Source organism: Nerophis lumbriciformis, linkage group LG25, assembly GCF_033978685.3.
Source record: "Nerophis lumbriciformis linkage group LG25, RoL_Nlum_v2.1, whole genome shotgun sequence".
Classification (NCBI taxonomy): domain Eukaryota; kingdom Metazoa; phylum Chordata; class Actinopteri; order Syngnathiformes; family Syngnathidae; genus Nerophis; species Nerophis lumbriciformis.
Genome location: NC_084572.2, coordinates 21,281,512 through 21,308,550, shown reverse-complemented (window position 1 = coordinate 21,308,550; position 27,039 = coordinate 21,281,512).

The window sequence follows — 27,039 nt, the reverse complement described above, 5'->3', positions numbered from 1 at the left end:
CTAAACCACACATGCACAATGGCTAATAATACCTGGGGAAATGTCTCTTTGTGAGTTTTACTAGAAAAAATATATTGTGTAAGGTTTGTAAAGACACAAGTTAGTTTTTTTTACTCAATATAACAGTATAGCTGTAAATAAATAAATAAATAAATGGGTTGTACTTGTACAGCGCTTTTCTACCTTCAAGGTACTCAAAGCGCTTTGACACTACTTCCACATTTACCCATTCACACACTGATGGAGGGAGCTGCCATGCAAGGCGCTAACCAGCACCCATCAGGAGCAAGGGTGAAGTGTCTTGTTCAGGACACAACGGACATGACGAGGTTGGTACTAGGTGGGGATTGAACCTGGGACCCTCGGGTCGCGCACGGCCATTCTTCCACTGCGCCAAACATTACTCCAAAACCAATGTCTAAAAATGCCTGTAGTATTGTATCTGTGTGAGTTTTACTAGAATCAGTTGTTTTTGTAAGGTTTTCAAATACCAAAATTAGGTTTTATTTACTTTGACTGTTATTTAAACATAACTCCTAAACAACAAATGCAAAATAGCTAATAATGCTTGGAGAGATGTATCGTTGTTATAGCGAGCCTGCTGACCAACAGTATCTCTGTCTGGACTGGAGCCTGCAGTGCCTCAGACTGGAAGTATCTCCAGAGAGTGGTGAGGACGGCGGAAAAGATCATCAGGACTCCTCTTCCTCCTATCCAGGAGATCGCAAAAAGTGCTGCCTCACCAGGGCTCAGAAAATTTGCAAAGACTCCTCCCACCCCCACCAAGGACAGTTTTCACTGCTGGACTCTAGAAAGAGGTTCCGCAGCCTCCGAAGCAGAACCTCCAGCTTCTGTAGCAGCTTCTTCCCTCAGGCCGTAAGACTCTTGAACGCATCATAATTAAATTATCTCCTCAACTCCCCTCAAAATGAATTAACTCGCTGGAATGAAATAAACAATATAACATACACCCATAAACGTGGGCGCATGTGAAAAAAGTGCAATATATTTATCTGCACAGTAATCTATTTATCTATTTATATATATTTATATATATTTATTTATTATATATATATATGTATATATATATACATATATATATATATATATATATATATATAGTATTTATATATTATTTATATATATTTATTTATCGAAATATGCACCTTATTGCTTTTTTATCCTGCACTACGACATTTCGTTCTTATCTGTGCTGTAAAGTTCAAATTTGAATGACAATAAAAAGAAAGTCTAAGTCTAAGTCTTTACTAGAATAACGATCTTTTGTAAGGTTTGCAAAGACACAAGTTAGGTTTTTTTTTACTCAATGGTAATATACAGTATAACTGTCATACTAAATATGAAAGTTGTATAATCAAAACTCCAAAACCAAACATGCAATCCGTCTAAAAATGCATGTAATAATGAATCTATGTGAGTTTTACCAGAATCAGGTATTTTGGTAAGGTTTACAATTACAAAATTTAGGTTTCACTCATAATGACAGTATAACTGCCACATTCAATTTGACATCTATTTAAACATAACTCCTAAACCACAAATGCACAATGGCTATTAATGCCTGGAGAAATGTCTCTTTGTGAGTTTTACTGGAAAAAAAATATTTCGTAATGTTTGTACCGACACAAGTGCGTTTTTTTTACTCAATATGACAGTGTTACTGTCATACTAAATATGGAAGTTATATAAACATAACTCCAAAACCAAACATGCATTATCTCTAAAAATGCCTGTAATTTTGTATCCATGTGAGTTTTACTAGAATCAGTTGTTTTTGTAAGGTTTGCAAATACAAAATATGGGTTTTACTCACAGTATACTGTCACACTCAATCTGACAGTTATTTAAACATAACTCCTAAACCACACATGCCAAATGGCTAATAATGCCTGGAGAAATGTCTCTTTGTGAGTTTTGCAGGAAAAAAAATATTTTGTAAGGTTTGTAAAGACACAAGTTAGTTTTTATTACTCAATATGACAGTATTACTGTAATACTAAATATGAAAGTTATATACACACAACTCCAAAATCAAACATGCATCATGTCTAAAAATGCCTGCAATATTGCATCCATGTGAGTTTTACTAGAATCAGTTGTTTTTGTAAGGTTTTTGCAAATACAACAATTAGGTTTTACTCACTATGACAGTTATTTAAACATAACTCCTAAACAACAAATGCAAAATGACTAATAATGCTTGGAGAAATGTATCTTTGTTAGATTAACTAAAACAATGATCTTTTTTATGGTTTGCAAAGAAACACATTTTAGTTTTTTGTACTCAATATGATAGTATAACTGTTATACTAAATATGAAAGTTGTATAAACATAACCCCAAAACCAAACATGTAATCTGTCTAAAAATGCCTGTAATATTGAATATTTGTGAGTTTTACCAGAATCAGGTATTTTGGTAAGGTTTACAATTACAAAAATTAGGTCATGATGACAGTATTACTGCCACATTCAATATGACAGTTATTTAAACATAACTCCTAAACCACACATGCAAAATGGCTAATAATGCCTGTAGATATGTATCTTTGTGAGTTTTACTAGAAAAAATATATTTTGTAAGTTAGTTTTTTTTACTTAATATGACAGTATAACTGTCATACTAAATCCATCCATTTTCTTCCGCTTATCCGAGGTCCGGTTGCAGGGGCAGCAGCCTAAGCAGAGAAGCCCGGACTTCCCTATCCCCAACCACTTCGTCCAGCTCATCTCGGGGGATCCCGAGGCGTTCGACAGCCCAGCCAGGAGACATAGTCTTCCCAATGTGTCCTGGGTCTTCCCCGCGGCCTCCTGCCCGTCGGACTTGCCCTAATGAAAAAAGCAATACAAATGTATTCAAACACAACTCTAAACCAAACATGTAAAATGTCTAAAAATGCCTGTAATATTGAATCTATGTGAGTTTTACCAGAATCAGGTATTGTGGTAAGGTTAACATTTACAAAAATTAGGTTTTACTCATAATAACAGTATAACTGCCACATTCAATTTGACATTTATTTAAACATAACTCCTAAACCACATGTGCACAATGGCTAATAATGCCTGGAGAAATGTCTCTTTGTGAGTTTTACTGGAAAAAAAAATATTTTTTAAGGTTTGTACAGATACAAGTTAGTTTTTTTTATTCAATATGACAGTATTACTGTCATACAAAATATGAAAAATATATAAACATTACTCCAAAACCAAACATGCATTATGTCTAAAAATGCCCGTAATCAGGGCCGGCCCGTGGCATAGGCAGTATAGGCAAATGCTAAGGGCGCCGTTCATCAGGGGGCGCCACGCCAGTGCCACAAATGTTGGAGAAAAAAAAAAAAAAAAAAAAGTTGGTACTATTATTTCTAAATACAAAAAATAATCCCACGTTAATTAAAATGCAAATTAAAGCCTATTTAATAGAAATATTATTTGTTACAACATTACGCCCCCCCCTTCCCCCCGCACGGTCCCCCCCCCCCCCCCCCCCCCCTTTCCCGTATCATGACTCTTTTTGGACGTCACCACATCAAAAAATCAACACAAGATGTCAAAACGGCCAAAACTGTCAGGTGCCCAGGGAAGAAAAAAGAGAAAAGAAGAGGAGGAGAAACGAGAAAAGACAGAGGTAGCAGGTAGGTAACGTTAGCCTACATGAAATTATTTGTCTGTTACAGAATGTGATAGTAACCTGGCTTTTTAGCATTAAGCTAATGTTACATGATTCGGCAATTGCTAATCAATAAATAGCTAGTTCTGTTTTAACGTCGGGTTAATATTGTGGAGGGGGCTAAATTGTTATGGAAAATAATAATGTAACGTTAGGTAATTACAGTACTCCCACCTTACATTCCTCAGGGACATTTGTATTAGATCTTTTAAGCAGGTGTTTTTGTTTACATTGTTATTGCCTTCTGGTTAGCTAATGTTTGCCCTGCAGGTAATAGTCACTTTTCCACCCCTTTATATATTAGGTATAGTTGTAAGCAGAGGTGGCTAGAGTAGCCAGAAATTGTACTCAAGTAAGAGTACTGTTACTTTAGAGATTTATTACTCAAGTAAAAGTAAGGAGTAGTCACCCAAATATTTACTTGAGTAAAAGTAAAAAGTATGTTGTGAAAAAACTACTCAAGTACTGAGTAACTGATGAGTAACATACACACACACACACACACACATATATATATATATATATATATATATATATATATATATATATATATATATATATATATATATATATATATATACATACATATACATTGATATATACAGTATATAATTTATATGTAATTATTTTGCTGTTTTTGTTTACATGTTAAAGATGTTTTAATGAATATACATGCATGTTTAAGATATAGATTATTTTCTTTCATGCAGACTAGAATATATATTGGTGTATTACCTGATTCTGATGACTTGCGTTGACTGTAATCAGACAGTAGTGATGATAACGTCCACGTTTTCAAATGGAGGAGAAGAAAAGTTCCTCCTTTATGTCTAATACCACATGAAAGTGGTTGGTTTTTGGCACCTTGTTTGTCCAGCTTCCATATTCGTTTTTATACACTTTACAAGAAATATATTGGCGTCAAACTCCGTAGCTTGCTAGCTTGTTTGCGCTGGCTTTCGGAGACTCTTGTTTTGAAAGCGCAGGCGGGATGGAGCGGCATTTTTATTGTGAAGACAGGAACGTCCTCATGTGCGGTCAGTCTTGAGGCTTTTGACGGGATGTACGGTTGAAATAAAAAAAGTATATTTTTTCCTTCACACTTTTGATTGATTGATTGGAACTTTTATGATTAGATTGCACAGTACAGTAAATATTCCGTACAATTGACCACTAAATGGTAACACCCCAATAAGTTTTTCAACTTGTTTAAGTCAGGTCATGTGACCACCTGGCTCTGTTTGATTGGTCCAACGTCACCAGTGACTGCATCTGATTGGTGGAACGAAGTGAAACGTCACCAGTAAGGCAGGCACTTTGAAGGTCTGTCTGACAGACCAAAACAAACAAAGCGTGCATTAACAGATCGATAAAAATTAGTAGCGAGTAGCGAGCTGAATGTAGATAAAAGTAGCGGAGTAAAAGTAGCGTTCCTTCTCTATAAATATACTTAAGTAAAAGTAAAAGTATGTTGCATTAAAACTACTCTTAGAAGTACAATTTATCCCAAAATTTACTCAAGTAGATGTAACGGAGTAAATGTAGCGCGTTACTACCCACCTCTGGTTGTAAGTAAAAAAAAAGGTCAAAGACAAAGCTATTCGGTTTCTTGTGAGTATATACACTTCACTGCCGATGTGGGGGGGCGCCACCTAAAATCTTGCCTAGGGCGCCAGATTGGTTAGGGCGGGCCTGCCCGTAATATTGTATCCATGTGAGTTTTAGTAGAATCATTTGTTTTCATAAGGTTTGCAATTACAAAATATGGGTTTTACTCACTATGACAGTATACTGTCACACTCAATCTGACGATTATTTAAACATAAATCCTAAACCACACATGCAAAATGGCTAATAATGCCTTGAGTTATGTATCTTTGTGAGTTTTATTAGAAAAAATATATTTTGTAATGTTTGCAAATACCCAAGTTATTTTTTTACTTAATATGACAGTATAACTGTCATACTAAATCCATCCATTTTCTTCCTGCTTATCCGAGGTCAGGTTGCGGGGGCAGCAGCCTAAGCAGAGAAGCCCAGACTTTCCTCTCCCCAGCCACAAGGGACGGCGTGGCGCAGTGGAAGAGTGGCCGTGCGCGACCCGAGGGTCCCTGGTTCAATCCCCACCTAGTACCAACCTCTTCATGTCCGTTGTGTCCTGAGCAAGACACTTCACCCTTGCTCTTGATGGGTGCTGGTAGCGCCTTGCATGGCAGCTCCCTCCATCAGTGTGTGAATGTGTGTGTGAATGGGTAAATGTGGAAGTAGTGTCAAAGCGCTTTGAGTACCTTGAAGGTAGAAAAGCGCTATACAAGTACAACCCATTATCATTATCATTATCACTTTGTCCAGCTCTTCTCGGGACAAATATATAAATTGTATAAATTGTATAAATTGAAACAAAATAGAAACATATTACAATAGAATAAAAATAAAAAGCAACAATGAGAATAAAAAATAAAAAATGTATTCAAACACAACTCCTAAACCAAACATGTAAAATGTCTAAAAATGCCTGTAAAATTGAATCTATGTTTTACTAGAATCAGTAAAATAAGGTTTGCAAATACAAAATTAGGTTTTACACATAATGACAGTATAACTGCCACACTCAATATGACGGTTATTTAAACATAATTCCTAAACCACACATGAAAAATGTCTAATAATGCGTGAAGAAATGTATCTTTGTGATTTTTATTAGAAACGTTTTCTTTTGTGAGGTTTGCAAAGAAACAAGTTAGTTTTTTTTACTCAATATGACTGCCACACTCACTATGACAGTTATTTAAACATAACTCCTAAACTCATACTTGCCAACATTGAGACCTCCGATTTCAGTATATATATATATATATATATATATATATATATATATATATATATATATATATATATATATATATATATATATATACACACACATATATAAAAAAAACTTGACTTTCAGTGAATTCTAGCTATATATATATATATATATATATATATATATATATATATATATATATATATATATATGTATGTGTGGGGAAAAAAATCACAAGACTACTTCATCTCTACAGGCCTGTTTCATGAGGGGTTCCCTCAATCATCAGGAGATATAAGACATATATATATATATATTTATATATATATATAAAATAAATACTTGAATTTCAGTTTTCATTTATTTACACATATACACACACCTAACACTCATCTACTCATTGTTGAGTTAAGGGTTGAATTGTCCATCCTTGTTCTATTCTCTGTCACTATTTTTATAACCATGCTGAACACCCTCTCTGATGATGCATTGCTGTGTGGCACGCACAAAAGTGCTTTCATCAAATGCACGAGAGTCTGGAATTTTCCATCCCTCCCGAGCATGGCCAAAAACCGGTCAATCTTTGCTTCCTGAGGAAGATCTTCACTGCCAAGCACTTGGTATTCCACTACTTCTTCCCGGAGGCTATCTAGGTCCAATCGCAGCTGCGGCTTGGAACTTATAAGCGTGTTTCTTCATCTTACTCGTCGTCGGCGTCGCCATGGCTGTATCTTCCGCGTTCTTCTGCTTTGTCTCCTTGTTGTGTGCGCAGTTGTGCACTGCATTCTCTAAAAGCCCTGGATGTTATTGTCACATATGCATGTACAGTAGATGGCAGTATTGCCCTGTTTAAAGAGTGTCACAACATTGCTGTTTACGGCAGACAAACTGCTTTACGGTAGACGAAAACGTGACTGCTGTTGTTTTGTGTTGTTACCGCGCTGGGAGGACGTTAATGAAACTACCTAACAATAAACCCACATAAGAAACCAAGAACTCGCCCTCGATCATTCTACAGTTATAACGTGATTGGGCAGGCATGCTGTTTATATCGTGGGAAAGCAGACGTGAATACAGGCTGTCCTCACTCAGATCAGCCTGAATTTCGGGAGATTTTCGGGAGAAAATTTGTCCCGGGAGGTTTTCGTGAGATGCGCTGAATTTCGGGAGTCTCCTGGAAAATCCAGGAGTATTGGCAAGTATGCCTGAACTACACATAAAAAATGGCTAATAATGCCTGAAATAAGGCATTCTTGTGAGTTTTACTCGAAACATATGCTTTTTTAAGGCTTGCAAACACAAAAAGTATTTGGTTTCCTCTATATGACAGTAAAGTTCTTAAAATCCTGAGATAATGCGAAATAAGCAAAAACAATGTATTCCATCATAATTCCTACACCAAATAAGCAAAATGTCTAAAAATGCCTGTAATATTGAATCTGTGTGAGTTTTACTAAAATCAGTTGTTTTGGTAAGGTTTACAAATACAAAAATGAGGTTTTACTCTTTATGACAGTTATTTAAACATAACTCCATCCATCCAGCCATCCATTTTCTTCCGCTTATCCGAGGTCGGGTTGCGGGGGCTGCAGCCTAAGCAGGGAAGCCCAGACTTTCCTCTCCCCAGCCACTTCGTCCAGCTCCTCCCGGGGGATCCTGGGGCGTTCCAGGCCAGCCGGGAGAGATAAGCTTCCCGTTTCCTGGGTCTTCCTGGGCCTCCTACCGGTCGGACGTGCCCGAAACACCTCCCTAGGGAGGCGTTCGGGTGGCATCCTGACCAGATGCCCGAACCACCTCATCTGGCTCCTCTCGAAATGGAGGAGCAATGGCTTTACTTTGAGCTCCTCCCGGATGACAGAGCTTCTCACCCTATCTCTAAGGGAGAGCCCCGCCACCCGGCGGAGGAAACTCATTTCGGCCGCTTGTACCCGTGATTTTGTCCTTTTGGCCATGACACAAAGCTCATGACCATAGGTGAGGATGGGAACGTAGATCGAACCGGTAAATCGAGAGCTTTGCCTTCCGGCTCAGCTCCTTCTTCACCACAACGGATCAATACAGCGTCCGCATTACTGAAGACGCCGCACCGTTCCGCCTGTCGATCTCACGATCCACTCTTCCCTCACTCGTGAACAAGACTCTGAGGTCCTTGAACTCCTCCACTTGGGGCAAGATCTCCTCCCCAACCCGGAGATGGCACTCCACCCTTTTCCGGGCGAGAACCATGGACTCGGACTTGGAGGTGCTGATTCACATCCCAGTCACTTCACACTCGTCTGCGAACCGATCCAGTGAGGGTTGAAGATCTTGGCCAGATTAAGCCATCAGGACCACATCATCTGCAAATAGCAGAGACCTAATCCTGCAGACACCAAACCGGATCCCCTCAACGCCCTGACTGCGCCTAGAAATTCTGTCCATAAAGGTTATGAACAGAATCGGTGACAAAGGGCAGCCTTGGCGGAGTCCAACCCTCACTGGAAACGGGTCCGACTTACTGCCGGCAATGCGGACCAAGCTCTGACTCTTGCAAAGGGAGCGAACCGCCACAATAAGACAGTCCGTTACCCCATACTCTCTAAGCACTCCCCACAGGACTTCCAGGGGTAAATGGTCGAATGCCTTCTCCAAGTCCATAAAGCACATGTAGACTGGTTGGGCAAACTCCCATGCACCCTCAAGGACCCTGCCGAGAGTATAAAGCTGGTCCGCAGTTCCACGACCAGGACGTAAACCACACTGTTCCTCCTGAATCCGAGGTTCGACTATCCGGCGTAGCCTCTTCTCCAGTACACATGAATAGACCTTACCGGGAAGACTGAGGAGTGTGATCTCACGATTGTTGAAACACACCCTCTGGTTCCCCTTCTTAAAGAGAGGAACCACCACCCCGGTCTCCCAATCCAGAAGTACCGCCCCCGATGTCCACGAGATGTTGCAGAGTCTTGTCAACCAAGACAGCCCCACAGCATCCAGAGCCTTAAGGAACTCCGGACGGATCTCATCCACCCCCAGGGCGTTGCCATTGAGGAGCTTTTTAACTACCTTGGCATCCTCAGCCCCAGAAATAGGAGAGCCCACCACAGATTCCCCAGGCAATGCTTCCGCATAGGAAGACATGTTGGTGGGATTAAGGAGGTCTTCGAAGTATTCCCTCCACCGATCAATAACAGCTGCAGTAGAGGTCAGCAGCGCACCATCCTCACCATACACGGTGTTACAGTGCACTGCTGCCCCCCCTTGAGCCGGCGGATGGTGGTCCAGAATCGCTTCGAAGCCGTCTGGAAGTCGTTTTCCATGGCTTCTCCAAACTCCTCCCATGTCCGAGTTTTTGCCTCTGCGACCGCTGAAGCCGCACTTCGCTTGGCCTGTCGGCTGCCTCTGGAGTCCCATGAGCCAAAAGGACCCGATAGGCTCTTTCTTCAGCTTGACGGCATCCCTCACTGCTGGTGTCCACCAGCGGGTTCTAGGATTACCGCCACGACAGGCACCAAACTCCTTGCGGCCACAGCTCCAATCAGCCGGCTCGACAAGAGAGGCACGGAACATGGTCCACTCAGACTCAATGTCCAGCGCCTCCCTCGTGACATGTTCAAAGTTCTTCCGGAGGCGTTCCCAGCAAACCCTCACAATGCGTTTGGGCCTGCCAGGTCTGTCAGGCATCCTCCCCCACCATCGCAGCCAACTCACCACCAGGTGGTGATCGGTAGAAAGCTCCGCCCCTCTCTTCACCCGAGTGTCCAAAACATGAGACCGCAAATCCGATGACACAACTACAAAATCGATCATGGAACTGCGGCCTAGGGTGTCCTGGTGCCAAGTGCACATATGGACACCCTTATGTTTGAACTTGGTGTTTGTTATTGACAATGTGTGACGAGCACAAAAGTCCAATAACAAAACACCACTCGGGTTCAGATCCGGGCGGCCATTCTTCCCAATCACGCCTCTCCAGGTTTCACTGTTGTTGCCAAGATGAGCGTTGAAGGCCCCCAGTAGAACGAGGGAATCACCCGGTGGAGCACTTTCCAGTACTCCCTCGAGTGAATCCAAAAAGGGTGGGTACTCTGAGCTGCCGTTTGGCGCGTAAGGCCAAACAACAGTCAGGACCCGTCCCCCCACCCGAAGGCGGAGGAAAGCTACCCACTGGTCCACTGGGTTGAACTCCAACGTGCAGGCTTTGAGCCGGGGGGCAACAAGAATTGCCACCCGAGCCCGTCGCCTCTCAACGCAAGCATTATAACTCCAAAACAACAAATGCTAATAATGCTTGGAAAAATGTATCTTTGTTAATTTTACTAGAATAATAATCTTTTGTAAGGTTTGCAGACACAAGTTTTTTTTTTTTTACTCAATATGACAGTATAACTGTCATACTAAATATGAAAGTTGTATAAACATATCTCCAAAACCAAACATGCAATCCATCTAAAGATGCCTGTAATATTGAATCTATGAAAAATAGTTTTTTTACTCAATATGACAGTATAACTGTCATACTAAATCCATCCATTTTCTTCCGCTTATCCGAGGTCGGGTTGCGGGGGCAGCAGCCTAAGCAGAGAAGCCCCAGCCACTTTGTCCAGCTCTTCTCGGGGGATCCCGAGGCGTTCCCAGGCCAGCCTGAGACATAGTCTTCCCAATGTGTCCTGGGTCTTCCCCGTGGCCTTCCTTGCCCTAACGAAAAAAGCAATAAAAATGTATTCAAACATGTGAAATGTCTAAAAATGCCTGTAATATTGAATCTATGTGAGTACAAAAATTTGGTTTTACACATAATAACAGTATAACTGCCACATTCAATATGACAGTTATTTAAACATATTTCCTAAACCACACATGAAAAATGTCTAATAATGCCTGGAAAACATTATTTTTGTGAGTTTTACTGGAAAAACGTAGTTTGTAATGTTTGTAAAGACACAAGTTAGTTTTACTCAAGATGACAGTATAACTGTCATAATACATATGAAAGTTATATAAACATAATTCCAAAACCAAACATGCATTATGTCTAAAAATACCTGTAAAATTGTATCCATGTGAGTTTTACTAGAATCATTTTTTGTTGTCGTTACTAAATCCATCCATTTTCTTCCGCTTAACCAAGGTCGGGTTGCGGGGGCAGCAGCCTAAACAGAGAAGCCCAGACTTCCCTCTCCCCAGCCACTACTTCCAGCTCTTCTCGGGGGATCCTGAGGCGTTCCCAGGCCAGCCGGGAGACATAATCTTCCCAATGTGTCCTGGGTCTTCCCCGTGGCCTCCTGCCGGTCGGACTTGCCCTAAACACCTCCCTCGGGAGGCGTTCGGGTGGCATCCTGAGCAGATGCCCGAACCACCTCATCTGGCTCCTCTCAATGTGGAGGAGCAGCGCTTTACTCTGAGTTCCTCCCGGATGACAGAGCTTCGGGAGAGACCCGCCACCCGGCAGAGGAAACTCAATTTGGCTGCTTGTCTTTGATATTGTCTTTTCGGTCATAACCATGACCATGGGTGCAGGATGGGAATGTAGATCGACCGGTAAATTTAGAGCTTTTAATTCTGGCTCAGCTCCTTCTTCACCACAATGGATCGATATAGCGTCCTCATTACTGAAGACGCCGCACCGATCCGCCTGTGGATCTCATGATCCACTCTTCCCTCACTCGTGAACAAGACTCCTAGGTACTTGAACTCCTCCACTTGGGGCCATCTAGTATGTGCCATCGCCTCCTCAACCTGGAAATGGCACCCCACCCTTTACCGGGCGAGAACCATGGACTCGGACTTGGAGGTGCTGATTCTCATCCCAGTCGCTTCATACTCGGCCATCCAATGGAGATCCTGGCCAGTTGAAGCCATCAGGACCACATCAACTGCAAAAAGCAGAGACCTAATCCTGCAACCACCAAACCGGATCCCCTCAACGCCATGACTGCAATTCTGTCCATAAAAGTTAACAACAGAATCGGTGACAAAGGGCAGCCTTGGTGGACCAAGGCTGCCCTACACTGATCATACAGGGAGCGACCCGCCACAATAAGACAGTCCGATACCCCATACTCTTGTCTTTGAGCCGGGGGGACAACAAGAATTGCCACCCCAGCCTCTCATTGCTTGCAACGCCATAGTGGAAGAGAGTCCAGCCCCTCTCGAGAGAACAGGTTCCTGTGCGTCGAAGTGAGTCCAACTATATCTAGCCGGAACTTATCCATCTCGCACACCAGCTCAGGCTCCTTCCCTCCCAGCGAGGTGACATTTCACGTCAGAAGAGCTAGCTTATGTAGCCGATGATCGGACCGCCAAGTGCCCTGCCTTTGGCTGCCGCTCAGCTCACACTGCACCCGACCTCTATAACCCAGCCCATGAGTGGTGAGCCCATTGGAGGAGGGAACCACGTTGCTTCATTGAGCTGAGCCAGCCAACAGGCGCTCGCCATCGTGCCCCACCTCTGGGCCTGGCTCCACAGGGGAGCCACGGTGACCCGCATCCGGGCGAGGAAAAATCTAGGACCTCGATTTGTACTTTTCATAAAGGTCTTTGAGCTGCTCTTTGTCTGATCCCTCACCTAGGACCTATTTGTCTTGGGAGAGCCTACGAGGGGGCATAGAAGCCCACAGACAGCATAGCTCCTAGGATCAGTGGGCCCCGCAAACTCCTCTACCACGATAAGGTGGCGGCTCAGAAAGGAGGTTATGTAAACATAACTCCAAAACCAAACATGCATTATGTCTAAAAATGCCTAAAATATTGTACCTGTGTGACTTTTACTAGAATGGGTTGTTTTTGTAAGGTTTGTAAATACAAACATTTGGTTTTACTCACTATGGTAAATGGGCTATACTTGTATAGCGCTTTTCTACCTTCAAGGTACACAAAGCGCTTTGACACTATTTTTACATTCATCCATTCACACACACATTCACACACTGATGGCGGAAGCTGGCATGCAAGGCCCTAACCACAACCCATCAGGAGCAAGGGTAAAGTGTCTCCCTCAAGGACACAACGGACGTGACGAGGTTGGTAGAAGGTGGGGATCGAACCAAGAACCCTCAGGTTGCTGGAACGGCCACTCTCCCAACTGCGCCACGCCTTCCCCATGTATACTGTCTCTGTCTCTGTATCTGACAGTTATTTAAACATAATTCCGAAACCACACATGCAAAATGGCTAATAAGAGAAATGTATCTTTGTGAGTTTTACTGGAAAAAAATATTTTGTAAGGTTTGCAAAGACACGTCTTTTTTTTTTTTTTTTACTTAATATGACAGTATAACTGTCATACTAAATATGAAAAGTTATAAACCTAACTCCAAAACCAAACCTGCATTATGTCTAAAAATGCCTGTAATATTGTATATTTGTGAATTTTACTAGAATCAGGAGGTTTTAAGGTTTAAAAATACAAAAATTAGGTTTTACTCATAATGACAGTATAACTGCCACAAGCAATATGACAGTTATTTAAAAACTCCTAATCCACACAAGCAAAATGGCTATTGATGCCTGAAATACTGCATCCTTAGGAGTTTTCCTCGAAACATAAGCTTTTTTAAATCTTGCAAACACAAAAAGTAGTTTTTTACTCAATATGACAGTAATGTTCTTAAAATCCTGAGATAATGCGAAAAAAGCCATAAAAATGTATTCAATCATAATTTCTAAACTAAACATACAAAATGTGTAAAAATGCCTGTATTATTGAATCCATGTGAGTTTTACTAGAATCAGTTGTTTTAGTGAAGTTTGCAAAAACAAAAATTAGGTTTTCTCTTTATGAAAGTAAACTGTCACACTCAATATGACATGTATTTAATCATAACTCCTAAACTACACATGCAAAAGTCTAATGATGCCTCAAATAATGCATTCTACGGAGTTTTACTCGAAACATATGCTTTTTCAAATCTTGCAAACAAAAAGTAGCTTTTTACTCAATATGACAGTAATATTCCTAAAATACTGAGATAATGCGGAAAAAAGCAATGAAAATATATTCAATCATATTTCCTAAACCAAACATGCAAAATGTGTAAAAATGCCTGTAATATTGAATCCATGTGAGTTTTACTAGATTAGGTTGTATTTGAAATTTTTGCAAATACAAAAATTAGGTTTTTTTCACCATGACAATGTACACTCAATATGACAGTAAATTAAACATAACTCCTAAACTACACTTAAAAATGAGCTAATGTTGCCTGAAATAATGGATCCTTGGGAGTTTTACTCGAAACATATGCTTTTTTTAAGGTTTGTAAACACAAAAAGTAGTTTTTACTCAATATGACAGTAATGTTCTTAAAATTCTGAGATAATGCGAAAAAAGCAATAAAAATGTATTCCAACATAATTCCTAAACCAACAATGCAAAATGTCTAAAAATGCCAGTAATATTAAATCCATGTGAGTTTCACTAGAATCAGTTGTTTTAGTAAGGTTTGCAAAAGCAAAAATTAGGTTTTACTCTTTATGAAAGTAAACTGTCACACTCAATATGACAATCTTTTAATCATAACTCCTAAACCCCTCATGCAAAATGGCTAATAATGTTTAAAATAATAGTTCCTTGGGAGTTTACCTCGAAACATATGCTTTCTTAAGGCTTGCAAACACAAAAAGTATTTTTTTACTCAATATGACAGTAATGTTCTTAAAATCCTGAGATAATGCGAAAAAAGCCATAAAAATTTATTCAATCATAATTTCTAAAATAAACATGCAAAATGTGTAAAAATGCCTGTAATATTGAATCCATGTGAGTTTTACTAGAATCAGTTGTTTTAGTGAAGTTTGCAAAAACAAAAATTAGGTTTTACTCTTTATGAAAGTAAACTGTCACACTCAATATGACAATTTTTTAATCACAACTCCTAAACTACTCATGCAAAATGGCTAATAATGTTTGAAATAATGGATCCTTGGGAGTTTTCCTCGAAACATATGCTTTCTTAAGGCTTGCAAACACAAAAAGTATTTTTTACTCAATATGACAGTAATGTTCTTAAAATCCTGAGATAATGCAAAAAAAGCAATAAAAATGTATTCAATCATAATTTCAAACTTAAACATGCAAAATGTGTAAAACTGCCTGTATTATTGATTCCAAGTGAGTTTTCCTAGAATCAGTTGTTTTAGTGAAGTTTGCAAAAACAAAAATTAGGTTTTACTCTTTATGAAAGTAAACTGTCACACTCAATATGACAATTTTTTAATCATAACTCCTAAACCACTCATGCAAAATGGCTAATAATGTTTAAAATAATAGTTCCTTGGGAGTTTACTTCGAAACATATGCTTTCTTATGGCTTGCAAACACAAAAAGTATTTTTTTACTCAATATGACAGTAATGTTCTTAAAATCCTGAGATAATGCGAAAAAAGCCATAAAAATGTATTCAATCATAATTTCTAAACTAAACATGCAAAATGTGTAAAAATGCCTGTATTATTGAATCCATGTGAGTTTTACTAGAATCAGTTGTTTTAGTGAAGTTTTCAAAAACAAAAATTAGGTTTTACTCTTTATGAAAGTAAACTGTCACACTCAATATGACAGTTTTTTAATCATAACTCCTAAACTACTCATGCAAAATGGCTAATAATGTTTGAAATAATGGATTCTTGGGAGTTTTCCTCGAAACATATGCTTTCTTAAGGCTTGCAAACACAAAAAGTATTTTTTTACTCAATATGACAGTAATGTTCTTAAAATCCTGAGATAATGCGAAAAAAGCCATAAAAATGTATTCAATCATAATTTCTAAACTAAACATGCAAAATGTGTAAAAATGCCTGTATTATTGAATCCATGTGAGTTTTACTAGAACCAGTTGTTTTAGTGAAGTTTGCAAAAACAAAAATTTGGTTTTACTCTCTATGAAAGTAAACTGTCACACTCAATATGACAGTTTTTTAATCATAACTCCTAAACTACTCATGCAAAATGGCTAATAATGTTTAAAATAATAGTTCCTTGGGAGTTTTCCTCGAAACATATGCTTTCTTAAGGCTTGCAAACACAAAAAGTATTTTTTTACTCAATATGACAGTAATGTTCTTAAAAACCTGAGATAATGTGAAAAAAGCCATAAAAATGTATTCAATCATAATTTCTAAAATAAACATGCAAAATGTGTAAAAATGCCTGTATTATTGAATCCACGTGAGTTTTACTAGAATCAGTTGTTTTAGTGAAGTTTGCAAAAACAAAAATTAGGTTTTACTCTTTATGAAAGTAAACTGTCACACTCAATATGACAGTTTTTTAATCATAACTCCTAAACTATTCATGCAAAATGGCTAATAATGTTTGAAATAATGGATTCTTGGGAGTTTTCCTCGAAACATATGCTTTTTTAAGGCTTGCAAACACAAAAAGTATTTTTTTTACTCAATATGACAGTAATGTTCTTAAAATCCTGAGAGAATGCGAAAAAAGCCATAAAAATGTATTCAATCATAATTTCTAAACTAAACATGCAAAATGTGTAAAAATGCCTGTATTATTGAATCCATGTGAGTGTTACTAGAATCAGTTGTTTTAGTGAAGTTTGCAAAAACAAAAATTAGGTTTTACTCTTTGTGAAAGTAAACTGTCACACTCAATATGACAGTTTTTTAATCATAACTCCTAAACTACTCATGCAAAATGGCTAATAATGTTTGAAATAATGGATCCTTGGGAGTTTTCCTTGAAACATATGCTTTCTTAAGGCTTGCAAACACAAAAAGTATTTTTTGTACTCAATATGACAGTAATGTTCTTAAAATTCTGAGATAATGCGAAAAAAGCAATAAAAATGTATTCCAACATAATTCCTAAACCAACAATGCAAAATGTCTAAAAATGCCAGTAATATTAAATCCATGTGAGTTTCACTAGAATCAGTTGTTTTAGTAAGGTTTGCAAAAGCAAAAATTAGGTTTTACTCTTCATGAAAGTAAAATGTCACACTCAATATGACAGTTATTTAAAAATAACTCCTAACTACACATGCAAAATGGCTAATGATGCCTCAATTAATGCATTCTACGGAGTTTTACTCGAAACATATGCTCTTTCAAATCTTGCAAACACAAAAAGTAGTTTTTTACTCAATATGACAGTAATATTCCTAAAATCCTGAGATAATGCGAAAAAAGCAATGAAAATATATTCAATCATATTTCCTAAATCAAACATGCAAAATGTGTGAAAATGCCTGTAATTTTGAATCCATGTGAGTTTTACTAGAATCGGTTGTGTTTGAAATTTTTGCAAATAAAAAAATTAGGGTTTTTTTCACCATGACAATGTACACTCAATATGACAGTAAATAAACATAACTCCTAAACTACAGATAAAAATGAGCTAATATTGCCTGAAATAATGCATTATTGTGAGTTTTACTCGAAACATATGCTTTTTTAAGGCTTGCAAACGCAAAAAGTAGTTTTTTACTCAATATGACAGTAATATTCCTAAAATCCTGAGATAATGCGAAAAAAGCAATACAAATGTATTCCATCATAATTTCCAAACCAAACAGGCAAAATGTCTAAAAATAACTGTAATATTGAATGCATGTGAGTTTTACTAGAATCAGTTGTTTTTGTAAGGTTTGCAAATACAAAAATTAGGTTTTACTCTATATGAGAGTATACTGTTACATTTAATATGACAGTTATTTAAACATAACTCCTAAACAACAAATGCAAAATGGCTAATAATGCCTGGAGATGTATCTTTGAGTTTTACTAAAATGTTCTTTTGTAAGGTTTGCAAAGACACAAGTTAGTTTTTTTTACTCAATATGATAGTATCACTGTCTTACTAAATAAGAAGGTTTTATAAACATAATTTCAAAACTACAATGCAATCCGTCTAAAAATGCCTGTAATATTGAATCTCTGTGAGTTTTACCAGAATCAGGTATTTTGGTAAGGTTTACAATTACAAAAATTAGGTTTTACTCATAATGACAGTATAACTGCCACGTTCAATATGGCAGTTATTTAAACATAACCCCTAAACCACATGCAAAATGGCTTATAATGCCTGGAGATGTATCTTTGTGAGTTTTACTAGAAAACATTAAATTTGTAAGGTTTTTTAAAGACACAAGTTAGTTTTTTTTACTCAATATAATAGTATAACTGTCATACTAAATGTATCCATTTTCTTCCGCTTATCCGAGGTCGGGTTGCGGGGGCAGCAGCCTAAGCAGAGAAGCCCAGACTTCCCTCTCCCCAGCCACTTCGTCCAGCTCTTCTCGGGGGATCCCGAAGCGTTCCCAGGCCAGCTGGCTGACATAGTCTTCCCAATGTGTCCTGGGGCTTCCCCGTGGCCTCCTGCCGGGCGGACTTGCCCTAACGAAAAAAGCAATTAAAATGTATTCAAACACAACTCCTAAACCAAACATGTGAAATGTCTAAAATGCCTGCAATATTGAATCTATGTGAGTTTTACTAGAATCAGTTGTTTTTGTAAGGTTTGCAAATACAAAAATTAGGTTTAACACTTAATGTCAATTTGACAGTTATTAAAACATAACTCCTAAACTACACATGAACATTTTCTAATAATGCATGAAGAAATGTATCTTTTGTGAGTTTTACTAGTAACATTTTCTTTTGTAAGCATTGCAAAGACACAAGTTAGTTTGTTTTACTCACTATGACTTTACTGTCACACTCAATATGACAATTATTTAAACATAAATCCTAAACCGCACATGCAAAATGGCTAATAATGCCTGTAGAAATGTATCTTTGAGTTTTACTGGGAAAAATATTTTGTAAGGTTTGTAAAGACACAAGTTAGTTGTTTTTTCTTTACTCAATATGACAGTATTACTGTAATACTAAATATGAAAGTTATATAAACACAACTCCAAAACCAAACATGCATTATGTCTAAAAATGCCTGTGATATTGTATCTGAGTTTTCCTCGAATCAATTGTTTTTGTAAGGTTTGCAAATACAAAATTTAGGTTTTACTCACTATGACAGTTATTTAAACATAAATCCTAAACAACAAATGCAAATAGCTAATAATGCTTGGAGAACTGTATCTTTGTTATAGAGAGCCTGCTGACCAACAGCATCTCTGTCTGGACTGGAGCCTGCAGTGCCTGATCAGACTGGAAGTCTCTCCAGAGAGTGGTGAGGACCGCGGAAAAGATCTTCAGGAATCCTCTTCCTCTTATCCAGGAGATCGCAAAAAGCGCTGCCTGACCAGGGCTCAAAAAATTTGCAAAGACTCCTCCCACCCCCACCAAGGACTGTTTTCACTGCTGGACTCTAGAAAGAGGTTCCGCAGACTCCGAAGCAGAACCTCCAGCTTCTTCCCTCAGGCCGTAAGACTCTTGAACGCATTATAATTAAATTATCCCCTCAACTCCCCTCAAAATGGATTAACTCGCTGGAATAAACAAAAAACAATATAACATACACCCATAAACGTGGGCGCATGTGGAAAAAGTGCAATATATTTATCTGCACAGTAATCTTTTTATTTATTTATATATATTTAAGTATATTTATTTATTTTATATATATATTTATATATTATTTTTATTTATTTATTTATTTATAAATGCACCTTATTGCTTTTTTATCCTGCACTACCATGAGCTTATGTAACGAAATTGTGTTATCTATGCTGTAAAGTTCAAATTTGAATGACAATAAAAAGAAAGTCTAAGTCTTTACCAGAATAATGATCTTTTGTAAGGTTTGCAAAGACGCAAGTTATTTGTTTTTTTTACTCAATATGACAGTATAACTGTCATATTAAATATGAAAGTTGTAAAAACATAACTCCAAAACCAAACAAGCAATCCGTCTACAAATGCATGTAATATTCAATCTATGTGAGTTTTACCAGAATCAGGTATTTTGGTAAGGTTTACAATTACAAAAATTAGGTTTTACTCATGACAGTATACCTGCCACATTCAATTTGACATTTATTTAAACATAACTCCTAAACCACACATGCACAATGGCTAATAATACCTGGGGAAATGTCTCTTTGTGAGTTTTACTAGAAAAAATATATTGTGTAAGGTTTGTAAAGACACAAGTTAGTTTTTTTTACTCAATATAACAGTATAGCTGTCATACTATATATAAATAAATAAATGGGTTGTACTTGTATAGCGCTTTTCTACCTTCAAGGTACTCAAAGCGCTTTGACACTACTTCCACATTTACCCATTCACACACTGATGGAGGGAGCTGCCATGCAAGGCGCTAACCAGCACCCATCAGGAGCAAGGGTGAAGTGTCTTGCTCAGGACACAACGGACATGACGAGGTTGGTACTAGGTGGGGATTGAACCAGGGACCCTCGGGTCTCGCACGGCCATTCTTCCACTGCGCCAAACATTACTCCAAAACCAAATATGTATTATGTCTAAAAATGCCTGTAATATTGTATCTGTGTGAGTTTTACTAGAATAAGTTGTTTTTTTAAGGTTTTCAAATACCAAAATTAGGTTTTTTTTACTTTGACAGTTATTTAAACATAACTCCTAAACAACAAATGCAAAATAATGCTTGGAGAGATGTATCGTTGTTATAGCGAGCCTGCTGACCAACAGCATCTCTGTCTGGACTGGAGCCTGCAGTGCCTCAGACTGGAAGTATCTCCAGAGAGTGGTGAGGACGGCGGAAAAGATCATCAGGACTCCTCTTCCTCCTATCCAGGAGATCGCAAAAAGTGCTGCCTGACCAGGGCTCAGAAAATTTGCAAAGACTCCTCCCACCCCCACCAAGGACAGTTTTCACTGCTGGACTCTAGAAAGAGGTTCCGCAGCCTCCGAAGCAGAACCTCCAGCTTCTGTAGCAGCTTCTTCCCTCAGGCCGTAAGACTCTTGAACGCATCATAATTAAATTATCTCAACTCCCCTCAAAATGAATTGACTCGCTGGAATGAAATAAACAATATAACATACACCCATAAACGTGGGCGCATGTGGAAAAAGTGCAATATATTTATCTGCACAGTAATCTATTTATCTATTTATATCTATGTATATATATTTATTTATTATATATATGTATATATATATATATATATATATATATATAGTATTTATATATTATTTATATATATTTATTTATCAAAATATGCACCTTATTGCTTTTTTATCCTGCACTACGACATTTCGTTCTTATCTGTGCTGTAAAGTTCAAATTTGAATGACAATAAAAAGAAAGTCTAAGTCTTTACCAGAATAATGATCTTTTGTAAGGTTTGCAAAGACGCAAGTTATTTGTTTTTTTTACTCAATATGACAGTATAACTGTCATACTAAATATGAAAGTTGTAAAAACATAACTCCAAAACCAAACAAGCAATCCGTCTAAAAATGCATGTAATATTCAATCTATGTGAGTTTTACCAGAATCAGGTATTTTGGTAAGGTTTACAATTACAAAAATTAGGTTTTACTCATGACAGTATACCTGCCACATTCAATTTGACATTTATTTAAACATAACTCCTAAACCACACATGCACAATGGCTAATAATACCTGGGGAAATGTCTCTTTGTGAGTTTTACTAGAAAAAATATATTGTGTAAGGTTTGTAAAGACACAAGTTAGTTTTTTTTACTCAATATAACAGTATAGCTGTAAATAAATAAATAAATAAATGGGTTGTACTTGTACAGCGCTTTTCTACCTTCAAGGTACTCAAAGCGCTTTGACACTACTTCCACATTTACCCATTCACACACTGATGGAGGGAGCTGCCATGCAAGGCGCTAACCAGCACCCATCAGGAGCAAGGGTGAAGTGTCTTGTTCAGGACACAACGGACATGACGAGGTTGGTACTAGGTGGGGATTGAACCTGGGACCCTCGGGTCGCGCACGGCCATTCTTCCACTGCGCCAAACATTACTCCAAAACCAATGTCTAAAAATGCCTGTAATATTGTATCTGTGTGAGTTTTACTAGAATCAGTTGTTTTTGTAAGGTTTTCAAATACCAAAATTAGGTTTTATTTACTTTGACTGTTATTTAAACATAACTCCTAAACAACAAATGCAAAATAGCTAATAATGCTTGGAGAGATGTATCGTTGTTATAGCGAGCCTGCTGACCAACAGTATCTCTGTCTGGACTGGAGCCTGCAGTGCCTCAGACTGGAAGTATCTCCAGAGAGTGGTGAGGACGGCGGAAAAGATCATCAGGACTCCTCTTCCTCCTATCCAGGAGATCGCAAAAAGTGCTGCCTGACCAGGGCTCAGAAAATTTGCAAAGACTCCTCCCACCCCCACCAAGGACAGTTTTCACTGCTGGACTCTAGAAAGAGGTTCCGCAGCCTCCGAAGCAGAACCTCCAGCTTCTGTAGCAGCTTCTTCCCTCAGGCCGTAAGACTCTTGAACGCATCATAATTAAATTATCTCCTCAACTCCCCTCAAAATGAATTAACTCGCTGGAATGAAATAAACAATATAACATACACCCATAAACGTGGGCGCATGTGAAAAAAGTGCAATATATTTATCTGCACAGTAATCTATTTATCTATTTATATATATTTATATATATTTATTTATTATATATATATATGTATATATATATACATATATATATATATATATATATATAGTATTTATATATTATTTATATATATTTATTTATCGAAATATGCACCTTATTGCTTTTTTATCCTGCACTACGACATTTCGTTCTTATCTGTGCTGTAAAGTTCAAATTTGAATGACAATAAAAAGAAAGTCTAAGTCTAAGTCTTTACTAGAATAACGATCTTTTGTAAGGTTTGCAAAGACACAAGTTAGGTTTTTTTTTACTCAATGGTAATATACAGTATAACTGTCATACTAAATATGAAAGTTGTATAATCAAAACTCCAAAACCAAACATGCAATCCGTCTAAAAATGCATGTAATAATGAATCTATGTGAGTTTTACCAGAATCAGGTATTTTGGTAAGGTTTACAATTACAAAATTTAGGTTTCACTCATAATGACAGTATAACTGCCACATTCAATTTGACATCTATTTAAACATAACTCCTAAACCACAAATGCACAATGGCTATTAATGCCTGGAGAAATGTCTCTTTGTGAGTTTTACTGGAAAAAAAATATTTCGTAATGTTTGTACCGACACAAGTGCGTTTTTTTTACTCAATATGACAGTGTTACTGTCATACTAAATATGGAAGTTATATAAACATAACTCCAAAACCAAACATGCATTATCTCTAAAAATGCCTGTAATTTTGTATCCATGTGAGTTTTACTAGAATCAGTTGTTTTTGTAAGGTTTGCAAATACAAAATATGGGTTTTACTCACAGTATACTGTCACACTCAATCTGACAGTTATTTAAACATAACTCCTAAACCACACATGCCAAATGGCTAATAATGCCTGGAGAAATGTCTCTTTGTGAGTTTTGCAGGAAAAAAAATATTTTGTAAGGTTTGTAAAGACACAAGTTAGTTTTTATTACTCAATATGACAGTATTACTGTAATACTAAATATGAAAGTTATATACACACAACTCCAAAATCAAACATGCATCATGTCTAAAAATGCCTGCAATATTGCATCCATGTGAGTTTTACTAGAATCAGTTGTTTTTGTAAGGTTTTTGCAAATACAAAAATTAGGTTTTACTCACTATGACAGTTATTTAAACATAACTCCTAAACAACAAATGCAAAATGACTAATAATGCTTGGAGAAATGTATCTTTGTTAGATTAACTAAAACAATGATCTTTTTTATGGTTTGCAAAGAAACACATTTTAGTTTTTTGTACTCAATATGATAGTATAACTGTTATACTAAATATGAAAGTTGTATAAACATAACCCCAAAACCAAACATGTAATCTGTCTAAAAATGCCTGTAATATTGAATATTTGTGAGTTTTACCAGAATCAGGTATTTTGGTAAGGTTTACAATTACAAAAATTAGGTCATGATGACAGTATTACTGCCACATTCAATATGACAGTTATTTAAACATAACTCCTAAACCACACATGCAAAATGGCTAATAATGCCTGTAGATATGTATCTTTGTGAGTTTTACTAGAAAAAATATATTTTGTAAGTTAGTTTTTTTTTACTTAATATGACAGTATAACTGTCATACTAAATCCATCCATTTTCTTCCGCTTATCCGAGGTCCGGTTGCAGGGGCAGCAGCCTAAGCAGAGAAGCCCGGACTTCCCTATCCCCAACCACTTCGACCAGCTCATCTCGGGGGATCCCGAGGCGTTCGACAGCCCAGCCAGGAGACATAGTCTTCCCAATATGTCCTGGGTCTTCCCCGCGGCCTCCTGCCCGTCGGACTTGCCCTAATGAAAAAAGCAATACAAATGTATTCAAACACAACTCTAAACCAAACATGTAAAATGTCTAAAAATGCCTGTAATATTGAATCTATGTGAGTTTTACCAGAATCAGGTATTGTGGTAAGGTTAACATTTACAAAAATTAGGTTTTACTCATAATAACAGTATAACTGCCACATTCAATTTGACATTTATTTAAACATAACTCCTAAACCACATGTGCACAATGGCTAATAATGCCTGGAGAAATGTCTCTTTGTGAGTTTTACTGGAAAAAAAAATATTTTTTAAGGTTTGTACAGATACAAGTTAGTTTTTTTTATTCAATATGACAGTATTACTGTCATACAAAATATGAAAAATATATAAACATTACTCCAAAACCAAACATGCATTATGTCTAAAAATGCCCGTAATCAGGGCCGGCCCGTGGCGTAGGCCGTATAGGCAAATGTTAAGGGCGCCGTTCATCAGGGGGCGCCACGCCAGTGCCACAAATGTTGGAGAAAAAAAAAAAAAAAAAAAAGTTGGTACTATTATTTCTAAATACAAAAAATAATCCCACGTTAATTAAAATGCAAATTAAAGCCTATTTAATAGAAATATTATTTGTTACAACATTACGCCCCCCCCTTCCCCCCGCACGGTCCCCCCCCCCCACATGATTCGGCAATTGCTAATCAATAAATAGCTAGTTCTGTTTTAACGTCGGGTTAATATTGTGGAGGGGGCTAAATTGTTATGGAAAATAATAATGTAACGTTAGGTAATTACAGTACTCCCACCTTACATTCCTCAGGGACATTTGTATTAGATCTTTTAAGCAGGTGTTTTTGTTTACATTGTTATTGCCTTCTGGTTAGCTAATGTTTGCCCTGCAGGTAATAGTCACTTTTCCACCCCTTTATATATTAGGTATAGTTGTAAGCAGAGGTGGCTAGAGTAGCCAGAAATTGTACTCAAGTAAGAGTACTGTTACTTTAGAGATTTATTACTCAAGTAAAAGTAAGGAGTAGTCACCCAAATATTTACTTGAGTAAAAGTAAAAAGTATGTTGTGAAAAAACTACTCAAGTACTGAGTAACTGATGAGTAACATACACACACACACACACACACACATATATATATATATATATATATATATATATATATATATATATATATATATATATATATATATATATATATATATATATATACATACATATACATTGATATATACAGTATATAATTTATATGTAATTATTTTGCTGTTTTTGTTTACATGTTAAAGATGTTTTAATGAATATACATGCATGTTTAACATATAGATTATTTTCTTTCATGCAGACTAGAATATAAATTGGTGTATTACCTGATTCTGATGACTTGCGTTGACTGTAATCAGACAGTAGTGATGATAACGTCCACGTTTTCAAATGGAGGAGAAGAAAAGTTCCTCCTTTCTGTCTAATACCACATGAAAGTGGTTGGTTTTTGGCACCTTGTTTGTCCAGCTTCCATATTCGTTTTTATACACTTTACAAGAAATATATTGGCGTCAAACTCCGTAGCTTGCTAGCTTGTTTGCGCTGGCTTTCGGAGACTCTTGTTTTGAAAGCGCAGGCGGGATGGAGCGGCATTTTTATTGTGAAGACAGGAACGTCCTCATGTGCGGTCAGTCTTGAGGCTTTTGACGGGATGTACGGTTGAAATAAAAAAAGTATATTTTTTCCTTCACACTTTTGATTGATTGATTGGAACTTTTATGATTAGATTGCACAGTACAGTAAATATTCCGTACAATTGACCACTAAATGGTAACACCCCAATAAGTTTTTCAACTTGTTTAAGTCAGGTCATGTGACCACCTGGCTCTGTTTGATTGGTCCAACGTCACCAGTGACTGCATCTGATTGGTGGAACGAAGTGAAACGTCACCAGTAAGGCAGGCACTTTGAAGGTCTGTCTGACAGACCAAAACAAACAAAGCGTGCATTAACAGATCGATAAAAATTAGTAGCGAGTAGCGAGCTGAATGTAGATAAAAGTAGCGGAGTAAAAGTAGCGTTCCTTCTCTATAAATATACTTAAGTAAAAGTAAAAGTATGTTGCATTAAAACTACTCTTAGAAGTACAATTTATCCCAAAATTTACTCAAGTAGATGTAACGGAGTAAATGTAGCGCGTTACTACCCACCTCTGGTTGTAAGTAAAAAAAAAGGTCAAAGACAAAGCTAT